The sequence below is a fragment of the Myodes glareolus genome, chromosome 8, assembly GCF_982192425.1.
Source record: "Myodes glareolus chromosome 8, mMyoGla1.1, whole genome shotgun sequence".
In the NCBI taxonomy this organism is placed as follows: Eukaryota; Metazoa; Chordata; class Mammalia; order Rodentia; family Cricetidae; genus Myodes; species Myodes glareolus.
This window is the reverse complement of record NC_142033.1, coordinates 22986991-22999186: the sequence shown is the minus strand read 5'-3', so window position 1 is coordinate 22999186 and position 12196 is coordinate 22986991. Positions and strand designations below refer to the sequence as shown.

General features: G+C 32.7%; 1 pseudogene; it reads right to left on the bottom strand.

The window, feature by feature from the left end:
• Positions 1 to 275: 275 nt before the first annotated feature.
• On the bottom strand, positions 276 to 520 carry LOC146893809 (small ribosomal subunit protein eS27 pseudogene; annotated as a pseudogene).
• Between the last annotated feature and the right edge of the window lie 11676 nt (positions 521 to 12196).

Sequence of the window (12196 nt, the reverse complement as noted above, 5' to 3'; positions counted from 1 at the left end):
CATTAACCCCACTGCCAAACCTTCAACCTACATGTCATGCCTGTAAGACATGCTGGAGCCCATTTCTGGCAGTGCCTAAATGGCCAGGAACCAGAAGGAGGATATCCTAGAGACCTTGGGAGACCAAAACACAAACAACAACAAAAAACCAATGAAATTATTCTTTTAAAAATTAAATTATAATTTATTTTTAATCAAATTTATTTATTATTTATTTATTTAATCCAAAATGTGTTTATTGGGATGGTTCCCACTCATCTCAAATCAGGTGCTATTCAGTGCTGCTTCCTCCTGAAGGAGCATCCTTCTGTCAGTCTTGCTTTCCCGCCTGTAGGCTGACAGAGGACAGCGGAACAGCAGACGCTCAAGACTGTGCATGGTTAAAGACCGTGGTGATTGTATGGCATCCTGGGCACTTCACATTCATAAAGTAGGAATTGAGGCTCTGCACCAGGTGCTTTTTCTTGTGTTTCCTCCTTTCATCCTCTGGAGAGGGATGGAGATCCTTTCCGAGAGGCATGTTATTGTAGGGAGGTCGTCACCGCCGGAAAGGGCTTAAATTTATTTTTAAAACAATCTTTTCTCAGTTTACATACATATCCCACTTCCCACTCCCTCCCGTCATCCTGACAAATATGATATGAACTTACTCATAAGTGAATATTAGACCTAAAGCAAAGGATAACCTGTCTCAAAGTCCACAACCCCAGAGGATCTAGGTAACAAGGAGAACCCTAAGAGACACATACATGCATCCCCGGGGAAGGGGAATTAGACAGGATCTCCTGAGAAAACTGTGAGAAGGGTGGAGAGAAGAGAGGGCTGGTGAGGGGAGAAGTGGAGGGAGCAGGATAACATGAGGCGATGGTATGGTTGAAATAGGGGAAGGATAGAGAAGAGCAAGGAAAGAGATATCTTGATTGAGGGAGCCAATACATTGATCACTAGAAACCAGGCACTCGGGAAATAATTCTTAAAGATATTCGGCTGTATGCATAGATCTGTGCCTAACCCAACTGTAATCAGATGGGTGTCATCCAACAACTGATGGTAACAGATGCAGAGACCCATAGCCAAACACAAGACTGATCCAGAGGACTCCTGTAGAAGACGGGAGGAAGTATTGCAGGAGCCACAAAAGTTTAGCGGGCTCAAGGACACTGGAGAACAGATCTCACTAAACAGAACTTATGGGGGCTCACAAAGACTGGAGAGACAAACACTGGCCCTGTGAGGAACTGAGCTAAGCCTCTGCATATCCTTTATGGTTGTTTAGCTTGGGATTCTAGTGGGACTCCCAACAGTGAAAGTTAAGTAGGGATGTCTGTGCCTCTTTTGACTGCACTTGGGACTCTTTATCTACTAATTGGCTGTCTTCTTGTTCATCCTTGGTATGGGAGTTTGTGCCCAGTATTCTCATATCTGGTTATGTCTTCCTCTGCAGATATCCTTAGGAGGCCTTATTACTTTTAAGTGGAAATGGAGGTGGAATGGTTTGTGGGAGGGGGTATTGGGAACTGAGATGGAATAGTGGAGGGAGGGGAAACTGTGGTTGGAATATAATGTATGAGAGAAGAATATGAGTTTTTTTTTAAATTCAGCATTCCACAAAAAAAGTTAAAGTTAAAAATGCACAGAATTTAAGTTTTAAAAGATGACAGCTTTCGGAGGACAACTGTTAGTCGAAGGTGTCAATCTACGCGATTGTTGCTATTGTTATTAGCTGTACAATCCAAATATATTAAAATTTTAATTGGATGCTATATATACTTTTTTAATACAAGGTTCTTTGAAAGTTAGATTTCATTACTAATGGAGAAAGAGAAAATTCCAAGGAGGCCCCAATTCCACATAAATAACTAAATGAAAATAAAGAATTCCAAGAGTGGTAGAATAGTTTTCCCTAGGAAAAAAAAAGCACATGAATTGGTGCCCCAAATACCAAGAGCTTCAAAAAGAACAAGAGAGGGTATGTGAGATAAATTGCAGGAGAAAAATAGAAACAAAAATTATGTAATACAAAACAAAAACTAGAATTAAAAACTGAATATATAGTCCAATGTCAGTATTTTTAACAAAAGGGAAAATAGAGAGTGAAAGAAAACATTCACATATTTGAAATATCTTGAAAATAAAAAGTTAATATTTGCCTTCATAAAAGGAATTAAATAAGAAAAGGAAGAAAACAAGAAAGGTAGTTAAATGACTTTGTTTGTTATTGTACATTTTTCTTTAAAGTAGGCTACTCCAATTTATCCAGGATGATGTGTTTCTATTCAAGGTGGATATCCATTTTATATTTTATATATTGCTTAAACAAATAAACTCCTGAGCTTTATATATTTTAAAGTTGAAGGACTCCTTAAGTTTATAACATAATATCTATACACTATTTAACTGCATATAAATATGAATGTAGATAGATATATGAAACCCATTTTAAATTATGAATAGGTCACAAATCAATCCAGTACTTGTACACAGATGGTTCCACATTTGCCACCCTTCTAAGTCCCTAAAACTAAAGTCTGGAAATATTTGATACCTTTTATAATGGGCCAACAAGATTGCTCAGTGGTTAAACTGCCTGCCACCAAGCCTGACAGCCTGAGTTTGAATCTTTGAACCCACATGACAGTTGGGAAGAATATCCAGCTTATCATTTGACACCCAAAAACTCACTATGGTGAGCTTAAATTATATTTAGATGATAATACTACAGTTCAAGTTTTATACAAATAATTGCAGTATCACGTTATTTATGGAACAATGGCAAGAAAAATAGTCCCTAATATTCTGTATAGATTCACTTTTTCCAAAAATTTTCTAACTGCAGATGCAATATCTGTGAATGCAAAACACACTTAACTAATGTCAGGATGTTCTTTGTTTGCCAACTCCAGGGGATTAATGTCAATAGATTAAAATTAAAAACACCAATGAAAACTCAGCTTACTATTAACCTTACTAGTTCCCATTTTCTAATTTCTTGGACAAGAATACAGGAATATCTGAAGTTATAGTGTCATTATCCCAGAACAAACAACAATAAAAACTTTTATTTTCTCATGTTTTACATCTTTCCAAACAATATTCTCTTTGTTGTGTGCCATGAGGAAATTGAAAGGGCAAACAGTAAAATAATATACTCAGTATGACAGATGAATAAGGGATCTCCAGGGAAAATGTACCCTTGAGAAAACCACCCCTCCCATATATAACGAATTGATTAAAGATACATGTTCTTTCATGATTGCAAAACATGATCTTATAGCTGAGTATTAAAACGCAATCAAAGGTATTCCCTTGGATGTATTTCATTTTTCCCATAATGATACAGGGGCAAATACAATATGCTAATAATAACTTACCTTTATTTGAGGAAAAATTTGTCTCTACACAAATCTTATCGATCTGCCAGGACAGTGTCAAGGTAGGAGTAGAGATCTGCTGGAATGTATGAGAACTAGTCTCAAATGTGGAGAGAACATGTCAATAAAGGGATTAAAAATCAGCAAAACAAGTAATCCTTCTCGGGGACGAAATCACTGATGAATCAAAAAACTGAGGACATCCAAGGAGAAAACTTTTTTTTAGGTGGGATCTTTGATTAAGATGTGACTACCAGAAACAAAGCTGTGTTTTAAGAAATTACTTTAAAAATAATGTGATTTAGTCATATGTATTTTTTACTTGAGTATTTTCTGATTTTCCTTGTAAATAAAATATTAGCTGGAAAATTTTTATAATTGAAACACATCCTATAACATTCTGCTTTAAAATTATCCTAGTTGATTTTATATTATAACAGGGCTGAATCATTGAAAATATGCATATCTTTCTAAAGATTGCTTTTGTATGTATCTATTAGACTGCCTCCAGAAGGCTGTTTTAGTATTTGTATTGATGGACAAAATAAAATAAGTGTTTATGTGACTACTCATCAAATAAAAAAGGAGGCTAAATTCCCTGTGTTCAGAGTAAGCTTTCAAGTGTAATATTCTTAACTTACCCATGGGCTATGCTTTTGGCCGTCAGTATTCCTGTGTCTTGGGTTTCAGAATCAGACTGGAATATTAACCAACTTCCTATGTGGATCATTACCCTATAGATCATCTGCTTTATCGGCTTCCATACTGGGTTAATCAATGTGTGACAGTAAAACTTCATTCTGAATCCCTTAGGCTTTTTTTCTCTAGAGAACCTTGACCAACACAAAACAAGAATAATGATAAAAAAAATCTTACTTTAGAATAGCCAAAACACCCCAAAATATTTATCTTAATTCATAAAGTTGGCAAACAGAACTCCAGTACTAATCTGATCAGCAATTTAATAGCATCCTTGAAGAGCAAAATTATTTCCATCACTCTAGTCTAAACATCAATTTCATCTTTTCTTAATATAATTTTCCCTAATTATTGCCAATGGTCTGCTATTGTTTACTATAACTGATGCCCTGAGAATAAAGAAACCATATCTCTGTATTTCTACCAGACACAAGCATCTACTGAGACACATACTTGAATGTGTGCCTCTTAAATATGGCATATGATCTTTCTGAATGCCTTTTCCAACAACATCTACGTGTAAGAAATTAGCTATTGTGTACTAAGAGAAATTATGGCCTAGATAACTTAGATTTTGGGAATTCACAGAGCCAAAAATGAAGCATTTTACTTATAAACTCAAATTTAAGTACTTTAAAAGCATTTAAGTACTTTTATAGCAAACTATAAATTGTGTGTTGTTAGATATCAATCTGATAACCTAACTAGTATATTAATATTTCAGAGTAAAATGTAAAGTACTTAAAAGCAAAATTTCATAAGTGTATATATTTAGAGTTATTTCATATATAATAGAACATTAATTTACTTTTTAACTTTTCATGGAAAAACTAAACTACTTCAATTGTCTTTTTATTCATTCATGAATCTGTGTTCATGCTTATTCACCTGAATCATTTATTTATTCTCTTTACTCTTCTCAATTTTTAATGAGCACTTAGTTTCACGATAATCACTTTGCTCGCCTGGTAAACATACCTGATGAATTATATAATTCAGCACTCCCATCTGGATTTTTGTACAGACTGTACAAGACGTACAGACTTTTCTGTATTTTAAAGCATTTCTTTGAGGATAAAATTTAACTCCATATTAAAGTAATTAAGCATTAAATCTGGAAAGCATATATATATGCCAATGTAAGAGATTAACTTCACAAATGTTAAGTTAAAAATTCTAATTAAGAATTATGATAAATTTCATCATTATTCATAAATATATTACTTTTTGTTCTTTAGAAGAAAATAAAATATACCCTTTTATTTGAAAACTGAGCTACCATAAATTAAAGCTAAGTGAAATTATTTGAATTTCCTTTATTTCCCACCCCTCTACTTCTGGAGAAGACACAGAGATTTTGCCTCTGTTTCTACATGTGACGCATTTAGAACTTAGATAACATAAAACATATTCATTATGCACTTTAAACATTTACTAATTAATTGATAAGCATATCCATGAAAGGAACTAAGTAAGGCTGACATAAAGAAAGCAGGCAATCCAGAGTCATCCCTCAAAAATCTCCAATTTCTAGTCGTAGCCTTCTGGGCCTGGAATTTCATCATCACTCTGAAGCCAGTAAAGCTGCTATTCAATCTTTTTGTTTATTATTTAACTCAAGTCTGATGTTGGCAAGAACTGCTATTAAATTTTAAAGCAGTGTATTAGGTAAAGGATCTATGCCTCTCTTTAGACTGTAGCCTGTCTAAAGTAAGCTATAATAATCCTGTAGAGAGCATATAAACCAAGGGGCATATGAGCTCAGAGTGGAGTTTATCTTTATTGCCCTTTTAAAGGGTATCTCTATCTTGTTGACTCGAACATGGTTAGATAATCCTGTGGCCATATGATCTATTTTTTGATACAAACAATAAGCAGAACTTGTAAGACTATTTGCTGCTATTCTCAAAGTTATATTTCTTAAAAAGTTGTTCCCTTTAGTGTATAAATAGCACAAACACAAGAGTCAAATATCTGTGTTTTGAGAACCTTTTTTTATGCTACCTAGATTTGTGACTCTGGTGTGTACTGTGGTGTGGCAAGTCTTTCTAGATATTTGGATTATTCTTTGTAGCAATGCCATGTTTCCAACATCCCTCTGAAGTTCTGCAGGAATTGAAACATTAGGGCAACACACTGTATGTGTAATTTCTTTTGCAAAGACTTATGTGGGTCTCCTGTTGTTTATCTTGAATTAGACTGCTTGTAGACAATTTGGCATCCCATTTCATTAAAAAATAAAAGAAAGCAGAATAATGCTAGGATTACAATGACATGGCTTCTTGTAACATGTTTGTAGCAAAACACTGTAGGCATTGTTTCTCTGAATTCCCCCAGTTTTGTGTATTTTGTGCTGATTACTTGCCTCTAGTCCTCACCAAACCTCCTTCCCCAAAACTCTTACTTCCCTTTCCCTACCCAAAAGCTATTCCTAGACTTGATTAAGTTCCACAAACACAGTTCTCCCATGGGATAGAGGAAAGAAATATGGAAATTCAGTTAAACTCTGAAATTTTACTGTGTCGAAATACAATGTTTGTAGTCCTCCTCTGTTTCTTTTGTACTATTTTGAATTGAATCTTTAAACTTTTATATTTTTATTTGCTTGCTTCGGATAATACTGTGATTTAGTCCATACACCACTGATTTAAACTCAACACAAATTTTACTTTAAAAATACATAGAATAGCTGTCTTCAGAGGTTATTTGACATGTACAGTTACTCACAGCATTGCTTGTCATTTAAGTCCTATAAGATAATATTTAAGGAAGTAAGTTTACAATTTCTATTCTGTATACAAATTTTTAAGAAAATATCATAATAAAAATATGTTTAGAATATTTAGTAATAATTATTCTGCGTGGTTTGGGAAGATTGCTATGGTTTGAGACATGGTTCAGCACTAAAGACAATATACTTCTCTGACAACTGAAGGAAGTTCAGCTCCCAGCACACACACTGAGTGACTCACAACCACTTACATCTAACAGCATGAGTTTCATGGGAACCTTGTTGCTTTGCTCCCTGTGGGCATCAGCATTCATGTCTTAATGCCTATAAACAGAAATACACACATATGCATAGTTTTAAATGACATGATTTTTAACATTATTAAATATTGAATAAATAAATGAAATAATCAGAAAAAAAATTGCTTGAGAGTAAGCTATATGATTCTGTATTAGTTTCTTCCTTTGTTTTAGCCCAAACATGAGACTTTAAAAAAAAAAAGCAAACTGAGCATGATTCATTAAGGTTTTTAAACTGAACTTATTTTAAAACAAGTATGTATCATCCAGTGATGTTAGGGATTACACAATTTCCCTCCAAAATTTGTTTAATTTCTAAAACCCTGAACAATTGTCTTTTGACATAGATCTTTAAAAGGGATAGGCCTATATAAGGTAGTAGTTACTGAATATTCATTCAATAGGACTGAACTAAATAGAAGGGGAAGAAACTGCATAAGTTTCATAAGGAGTATACAGGAAAGCCTAGATGAGTCTCTTTGTGAAGCTCTGCACAAGGAAGAGAGACCTTACGAGATAAGCACCCTGCTTTCACCTTGACTTTGCCTTGTAGACTCCAGGACTGAGAAATATAAGCATATCCTTCTAGTTTCATACAGGAAATTAAAGCAATCTTGCAATATTTCCCAAATATTTTCATCACTGTTCCATCAAAATGAAAGGACTGTTTTATTGCTTTATTGAAATTATTTACATTTTGTTTTCATATTAATGAATTTAATGCTCATAGAAATTTGTAACTGAATCCTATAAATAAAGGAACAAGATTAAAATAAATAGAATGATTTGCTTATAATCATCTAATATTCCATTGTATCTCAGTAAAACATTCTTTAATTTATATTATTATTTATAATATGACTTATAATTATATAATATGTATTCAATAAGAACAACTGATATTTAACCTGAAGATATCAAAGTCCAAAAGCATTCTTAAACTATTTATTACTGGCCAGGGTTATGTCATGTGTGTTATATGTGTATTTACATATTCATTAAATATATAACAAACATTTGTATGTATCTGAAATATTATATCTGTGTAAGTACAAATGATAAAAGAGAATTAAGCTACCAATTTCAGAATAAATGTGAGACATGGGAGAAATTTGAAGGGGAGACTTGGTCCTGGATGGAGGAAGGGAAGGAAGTAGTTGAAATAATTATATTTAATTAAAATGTATTCAAAATAAAAAGGTTTTATGTAAATTCAAAAACAAGCAAAAAAGGAATAAAGGTACTGGGGAAGGTTGACAGAAACTGACAATGAATTAGGCTAGGTATATTGGTATATACCCTCTAATGTCAGAACTTAGGCATGGAGGGCAATAAAATAATAAATTTGAAGCTAACTTGTATTAGGATGTAAAAATATGAAACAAAACAAATAATAAAGATTTGAAAATGTCAATGCTGTTTAAATTTTTTCTTAAAAACTATTTTCCTTTAACATTATAGTTACCCATTCCATATTAATTGACCAACTACAAGTATTTATATAAACATCTTAGACACATTGAAGAACTCATTGGCCTATTGGCTTATTTTCACAAAGATATAATTCTAATAAAAATTAGACAGCTCCCTCAATCTTGGAGTTATAACAGTGAACGTTGTGGTTTCCAGAGCCAATACAGAAAGACAAGATAATCATAACAAACTAGAATGATGCTTGAGTGCTTTGGACTTTTGCACTCAGTTTATTGACAATCATTAGTAAAATGGGTTCAAGGTGACATGGACATCTTTGTGATGTGGTGGATATGAAGGACTGCCAGAATCAAATGCTGGGTTATCCTGCATCCCAATTCATTGTTTAAACTCTGACCATCAAGATGAATGCATTAGAGTTACAATCAAGAAGGTGAATTTACATAAGGACTTACCAGATTACATGAGGACATAGTAATGAGTCTATAATTCTATGTGATATGGATATAAAAGAAGATACTTATCCTTACTATGAGAATAATAAATATATAAGTGAATAAATAAATAAGTGAAGATATATTAATATACAGTAGAAAGAGACATATTTATGAAATAAGACTTTGAGTGCCTTCTCTTGCCAGACATTTTGATGCTGGATATCTGTACAATATATTGAATTTAATTTTCCTTTTTCAAGTTTTGGCAGCCAAAGCAAACCAGTATAAGCGAAAATATAATACTTAAGTAATTTCTCTTCTTTTCTGTGTTACTGTTATCATTATAATTATTTTATAATTTCTTAAATATTGAAATCAGATATAAGGTATATCAGAATTATTTGATAAGCACTTCATTTATATCAAACAAATCAATATATACCAGAATATTTATGTTTTTAGAAACTTTAGCTTTAGTTATATTTTTAAATTTATTCCAATAGGATTATATTACTACTGTGATAAGTGACTACAACTATATTTTAACATTCGATTTACTGCCTTCTAGTTAAATTATTTGAAAACAAACACCTTCATGATCACATGAAAAATGATCATATATGTCAAGCATGAATAACAACTAACCTAAGTCATATGGTTGCTATAGGGCAAGTGGAAATAACTAATATGTTTGAAGTTCATATGCCAATGCTTAACACTAAGTAAGTGCTGTATTTTCATTAGTTTCTAAATCAAATAATAAATGAAAGATATATAAAAAGTAGTTAGAAGTAATAGACTAGTGATGTAAAAGCCAACGTTTATATATATATTATATATGTATATTTATTCATATATATTTTGTATATATCATCTGTATATATACATTATATAGTATATAATGATATACGAGTCAAATTAACCTTATTTTGATTTTTACATTAATGAAGAATTATGACACCTAAAAGAATAGGAAGTCTTATGATGTCTTCCACATAAAAACATGTGTGATAGTAAAAGAGATTTTAAAAATCCATCATATTAAGTCTGTTGACAAACCAATCATTCAGAAGAGAATCTATTTAAATTTATTTAGTCATTTATTTTAAATAAATTTGAAAGTAAATGTATTTAATAACATATCAAAATATCCTATGAAGCCAAAATTCCTTAGAAACATACTTGGAAAAAAAACATGTTCAGAAAGAACCTGTAATGCATCAAAATATACTAAAATAATGACTTTTGTAATGTTGAAGTAGACACAAAATGTTGCTAGAAGTAGGTTTTCTAATGTTCTAAGTCACTGAAAAAGAAATGGGAAGTCCAATTTAGTGGACACAGGGTAAAAGAAGCTCATTCTATAGATTGTTGCATTTGAACCACAAGATCAAAGTAGCACAATGCAAGGAAGATGATTTGGGAGACTGAGTTTTGAGTTTTAGATGTCCAAGGACCACAGTTGACTTTAGGGATGGGAACCTGTAACTGGAGAATGCCCATGCATTTCCCAGCCACCCAAACTCGAATCATAACACAGAAACTGTATGAATTACAACACTGGCCAATAGCTTATGCATATTTCTAGCTAACTCATATCTTAAATTAACCCATTTCTATTAATCTGTGAATCACCATGAGACTATGCCTACCAGTAATGTTTTTACATGTGACTTGTGTCTTTCTGCTTCGGCAGCTACATGGCATCTCTCTGACTCTGCCTACTCTGTACATATATATCGCTTCATGCTTCACTACATTCTGCCCTGCTATGGGCCAAAGCAGCTTATTTATTAACCAATGGTAATAAAACATATTCATAGCATACAGAAGGGAACCTCTAAGTCCTCATCTGTTAGAATAGGTCCTTTTTCAAAAGGGTATATATTAACTATGCAGATTTTATGACTATATATTTTAACTCACATTGCCTAACATATCAAATTTGAGATTGAATTGTATACATGCATTTAATATGGTTTGATCACATACATGCCCATTCTTAGCTCTCAAATTCTTCTCCTATATCCCTCATTAATTTTCCTTCACTGTTCTCTATGTTCTTTTTTTTTCTTTCCTAAACCCACTTAGAATAAGACACTTATACCACACCTTCTACATGAATGTATCAGGGAATATGATGTAAGAAAACTTAAAATGTAAAAGCCAGAAGTCTTGGGTATGGAGGTTCTGGGACAGTGATGTCCTCTAGACAAAGTCCACCCATTATCTCTGAGAAGCTGTGACTGTTTGTACAAGATCTTCAAAATATCAATCATGTCAATATTCCAGTGTGAGCAGAAAAAAATCTCAGGAGACCCCATCTCTAACTATGCAACTATTGACCACTGGTGGTGGTGAGGGGGGAGTCACTTTTTATTAACTGTACAGTTTTACGTAGGTAGACACTTTACAACTGATAACTCCATATCCATGTGTATGTGGGCAGCACAAAGTGAGTTATGAATAAAAGCCTACACAAAGCCAGGTGTGAAGATGATCTGGCAATATCAAGCCTTAAGGCAAGAGATGGAAAGCAAATATGATCGAAATACAATGTATAAGTGCATAAAATTATAAAATAATGATAAACTAAATATTATATTTTTACTTTAATTAAAAAACTTTCATACAATATATTCTGATTATGCAGTTTTCATCCCCAAACTCTTCCCAGATTCTCCTTCTCTCCCCAACAGCCCACGCATATGCCTTTCCACTCTGGCTTTAAAAATAAATGATTCTTTATAACCCTCAATTAATTAACAGTTGCCTATAATCACTTTAAGGTTGAACAGCATATTTTACTTTCTTATTGGGATGTTTGACATCTTAAAATAAATTATTTTTGTTCAAATATTCACTGAACCAAACTTACTCTTTCAAGCTTGATTGACTCCACTGCCCAGGACATATGATTATTGTGTAATAAGTCCGATACAATGATCCATGTTTAATTCAAATGATAACTCTTTGGGGCTTTCTTTTGCAATTAAATTCAAATAAATTGAACTTAGGTTTGCTACAAAAAATAACATGAAAGCATATAAACCTTCAAAACAAACCAAGAAATACACAAAAATACATTTGTTAAGATAACCACTAAAACAGAAAACAAAATATGCAACTTAAGAAGCAATAAAACAAAAGTAATCAAACAAAGCAAAATGGGACTAGAAGTCTAGAAAAACACGATAAAGCCTATTTTGTGTTGCCTAAGTATTC